We start from the raw sequence: 5,552 nt of genomic DNA, 5'->3' as shown, positions 1-5,552 counted from the left end.
AAAATATTCATTTATAACGTTAAGTGAAAAATGATTTGGCGAAATTTTCTGTAAAATATGCGTATTTCTAAAAACTGTAGGAACCTCATTTAAAAGTGTAATAACAAATAATGCTCTAAATAAAGGCGTAATTGATTGTAACAAATGTATTATTCAATCTTATGAAATCAAAAGACATTTCTGTATATGGATTATCTTTTGGGTATTTATTGCACGGGCCGGTTGATAAATTAATTCTTACTGGATTACCGAATTGATTAGTCGATTCCTACCAAATTAGTGATCTAACTGATTAGTACATTTTTACTGGATCATTGGCACGGTTAATTGATTATTACTGAATTATTGATGGAGTTTTTGTTTATTGGATACTTGAGCTACGAAACATTAAAATTTGAATAATAAAACACAGTTGGGCATATCAAAGTACTGACAACTTATACACAAGTGGTCTACGATAATTTTAAAAGTACTTCTGCTATATTAATTTGATATTAATCATTTTATTTTATCCTGCATGTGAAGAAGTTGGGCTAATTAAGCCTTGTACAGCTATTAGCATGTAACATGTGGCCGTGCTATCCATGTTGAATGAAAAAATCACCAGATCATAATAAATAAAAAAAAAACTTATAAGAGATGCGGAATCGTTCACAATGGACAGGAACCACATTAATAAAGTAGTGATGTCTGTGAAGAATAAGAATGGGAAGCTATCTTGAAAAACCAAGCAAGGCTTGCGTTAATTCGTATTAAGTGGAAAACACTTTATTATGTAGTCGAGCCCTAAGTAGTAATCCCATGTATTGTGCTGACCTTTTTTACAGAGGCCTGCTGCCTCAAAGAAGGTAGAAAAATGTATTCATTGATATTACCGGCGATCTTCTGGCGAACTGGTTCCAGATATTTTGCTTTTCCTAACTATACTATATAGTACTTTCTTTCTTAACAGTCTTATTCATCCTGAATCCTGATGAAGACGTTCCACGATTGCTGTTTTCTCGGATGTTGACATACTTCCAGTAAACGTGTGCATGCCAGATTTGATAGAAGTGCTTCCCTTTTGCACCTTTTTTGTTTAGCTTTATCCCTGCAGGGCTTAGCACGTACATAAAGATTGTCTTGTCATGTAGGGACTTTGCTTTCCATCACCTTTTTTGTAAAATAACCACTGCTTTCAACAATCCACGCGAGAACTTGCTTTGGGAAGCTCGAATTCTTTACCAGCTTTATACAAAATGTTTCTTCACGAGATGTTGAATGCTATAACAACCGAGATAGTTGTGAAGTTCATCTTTCTATAACTTGGTAGAAATGAATAAAACCTGTTTTACTCGAGTGCTTTCGAAGGGTGGGCCTTTCTTCTTCAGGAGCAAGATGAAGAAGGAACGTCCATCTTCCGAAAGCGCTCGGGGTATAGGGTTTTTATTCATTTCTATGTTTTTCTAACATCACGAATGAACTTTTCTAGTACCTACTAAAGATTGTATCTTTCTGCTAATAACTTCACGTATTAATATTTTCTAAATTTCCTTGTATAGTTTCTACATGTAATTATACGATTCTCAATGCCTAGATGTCTTAATGTTGTAAATATGCGTTAATATGTTTACTCATGTAAAGGCTACATACCAAACACAGCCTTAAGATAGCACGTGATTCTGTGTGAATTTCTTGGAAGGTAGCCATTCAGACTTTCAAAAACAAAAAATGTACAACCTTCTGCGGAATGGCTTAAGACTGTGTAGAACATTGTGATCTGTGGACTCATGGAAGATCTTTCTTTTTCTCCTTTCGAGCATATAAGCAACTAATTCGCTACATCTGTTGTTTTAGAGTCACACTTCCCTCTTGGTATCAGATTAAACGGAAAAAATTCAGTCAGTTGTTAGTAAAAGAACAGTATTGGATAAAGTTCAAGGAAACTTTGTGTAAACATTTAATATACTTGACAATGAACATTGTATAACATACAATTTTTATTTAAATGTTTTTTGTTATTGTTGTTTGGAATTAAGCACTAAGCTACACAATGGCTTATCTATGCTCTGCCCACTATAGATATCAAATTCCTGTTTCTAGCAGCGCGAGTCTGCAAACATTCCGCTGTGCCACTGATAGGCTTTTAAACGTTTACCAACAGTGTGAGAAGGCACTTTACATAGTTCAACATCATGAACTCCTGAGGAACGACTTTGAGATATGTAGAGTGCCTTTTTACAGCTATTTTTCGGTTGTTAAATAAAAGTTTAATTGTATATTATACAACGTCGATCACTGAGTAACTTACAATCTTTTAAACATCGTGTTTAAATAATTTGGTATTTTAAACTGCTCTAGTCTTTTCTGTACTTTGTGTTTATTTTATACTTTACAGGACTGAACCAGTGAGCTTGAATACCACAATATCCAACCAGCTCTCTCGCTATCTGTGGTATATTAATACATCTTTAAGGCTAAGAAAAAACATGGATGTTCACTTCAGGCTTCAAAAATGTTATCATAAGCTTTTTTTTCAAATTTATCTTCTGTTTGATATCTATATTTCTATTCTAGGTTAATATTCACATATCTCTGTGATGCCAAATGTAGGTGGAACATCTTTGATGTTTCCGCCTAATTTTCTCAATGATGGCAGTTCAGCACCTATCCACCAACGATTCTCTCTAGAGGGCTTTCTAGGAAATTCCATACTTTATTTGTGTCTGTGTCCTTGTTCTGGAGATGGAATGTCCTAAGTGAAAGGGGCTGTGGTTCACTAAACAAATGCACTGTTTTAACATGATGGATAACTATGTTTGTAAACCCTGTTGGTGTTTTATTAGGCTGCTTAAATGTAACAAGACCATTATAAAAGTGTTGAAGTGCATCCCATAACCAGTTTTTTATATCCTTCCAATCTTACCTTATTGTGTATTACTCATAATGGTCATCAGTTGTGTGTAATCAAGTACAGAGTGGATAAGACTTTGGTAGATCATGACCAGGTGAGGTTCTTCAAATTTATTTATTTCTGCGACCATCAGGATAATGATGCCTCAAGTAGTTTTGATTGGAAAAGTATGTTGCCTGACAGAGGTTACCTCAGGTAAATTAAGTGTTCCTTCCTGAGGATAGCACTGTTGATGGTTCTCATAAACATGTTTGTTGTTGAATATGCAGAACATGACCAACTTTGACAAATTCAATTACCATTCTTTTGTCATTATACCAATGGCTCACCCTGCTATGAGTTTATTGTATTTTGCTTATGATAATAGTTTTTCTAAAGCCTCTGCTGTACACCTGTCTTCAGCAAAGGTAGGCCACAATACCTGGCTAGGCTTTCAATGCTGGCTAGATCCATAATGCATATGCTGAAGACGATGAACAAGAGTGGTAATTCCTAAGGCAGACTGACACTGGTGGTGATCTGCTCTGATTTCTAACCTCTATTGCTCATAGGGATCCCCATATCAGTCATAATATACTGTGCACATTACACTAAGTTCCACATGGAACATTTCACCAAGAAGAATGGGCAACTACACCCTATTGCAGGCCTAAAAATATTTTCAAGGTGTTCTCATCAGGCTCAAAAGTTTCCCAAATATCAGCTGGGAATTCAGCAACATTGATCCAAGTTTTTACAGCATGAGACAGCAGTTAGTCTATAGACTTACAATGCTAAAGTTCAGGGTTAGATTCCCTGTAGTGGACACAGTAGATAGCATAATATGGATTTGCTTTAAATCAAGCAAACAAACTCTTCTGTTACAGTATCTACCTGACAATGAGGGTAGTAACAATCTAACAGACAGGACTTCTTGTTACAGCCTTCCCTGGGATCTATTATTAGATGGCCTTTAAGATGGATGTTACTTCCAACATTTGGGTAACACATCCTTGCTGCCCATTTACACTGATATTTGACAGCTTGGCTTCTGTAAACTTCTTAAAAGAGGTTATTACACCATCAAAACCTGGAACTGTATTTATGACTATGTATTTTACCCACACTAATCTTTGCTTCCATATCTGTATATAGTTGTAACTCAGACAAGGATTGCTTTAGCTTGAGTTTTTCTAAGTACCATCATGGTCACACTAGTTAAAGTATTTTGAGCATGAAGGCCTTCCCTTGACCTTCATCTGAATTCAATTGTCATGTTTTTTGTTTCTGTGTCAGACATAAGCTTGTGAAAGCATCAAAATGAAATACATGTCTTAGTGTACTGTTCATTCCGTTTCCAGTCTTGCACATTGAATGTAAATCGTCTACAGTGTGTCCAGCCTCTATTCCATATAATCATTATCCAGTCTACCTAGGATGGGTTGTGCCTTATTCATATGAATACAGACCAAGTTTAATTTCATTCTTTATCAACACTTTTCCACCAGTATGCAGTGTTCCTGTTACAAAAGATGTTTATTTGATTTTATTCAATGCTGGAGAAATGCTTAAAGATAAAAACACACACATATCATTGTGATACGCGAGTTGACTCGTACTGGATAAAGACTCCACTGATGTGATATATGAAAGCATATTTTCACAGTTGATGGGAACTTTAAGTTACGATTTTGGTACAAGGGTTTAGACAAAAAAAAAGGAAACTTAAACCAAATTCGGTTTACTTGTGTGGAGAAGAAAACTTTGTACATATTTTGTATCAAAAGGAAACATCAACTGACTTATTTGGAGAAGTTTTTGGAAGAGATTTATGATAAAAACAACTTAAAACCATCAGTTGAATACAAATAAAAATAACATTCTTCACACTACTATGATACTTTGACTTGAAAAATTTGAAATGGAGTTTCAAAATTTCATGCAAAGCTCCACAAGGGTTATCTATGCATTTGTCTTTAATCTTAAGCTAAGACACTAGAGGAAAGGCAGCTAGCTAACAGCACACCTTAACAACTTGAGGATTACTCTTGTCTCACCAATATCAGGATTTTACCATCATTTTGTAGCACACCCACTACCCTAAACTGGGGAGAACAATTATGCAATGATTTATCAACCCTTCAGGTTCACACTCTATGCATGCTATCCATTAGATAGTACCCAACTGTTAAGAGTTATTTGAAGAGAACCACAAAGCTACACAAGGGGCTATCTATGCTCTGCCCACAAAGGTATTAAAACTCAAGTTTCTGGCATTGCAAGTCTGCAGAAATACCACTGTGTCAAAATACAAAAGTTAACAAAACGTAGTGAAATTAAGAATACATACACAAGTAAACCCATGAACATCAGATTTCTTATAAGTGGATTTTGTTTTCAAATGTGTTGATTAAGTTAAGAGAACTTATGTTGCAGTTAACATTTAAACCAAATATGTTTAGTGTTGTGATAAAGGTTACCTGATACACTAAATAGTCACAATTTAGGTGGTACAATTGAGCAAGATCAACCATAGTAATAATGTTAATTTCAAGTACAAGTCAATAATTCTTAAAGAAAAAAGTAAAATATTATTAAATTTATACATGAAATAAAATTGTCACCAAACTATTAAAATATAATAAAAATAACTCTTGAAATGAATCAGTCTAAACACAGA

The sequence above is a fragment of the Tachypleus tridentatus genome, chromosome 13 (assembly GCF_004210375.1).
Source record: "Tachypleus tridentatus isolate NWPU-2018 chromosome 13, ASM421037v1, whole genome shotgun sequence".
Classification (NCBI taxonomy): Eukaryota; Metazoa; Arthropoda; class Merostomata; order Xiphosura; family Limulidae; genus Tachypleus; species Tachypleus tridentatus.
Note: the sequence above shows the minus strand (reverse complement) of the source record.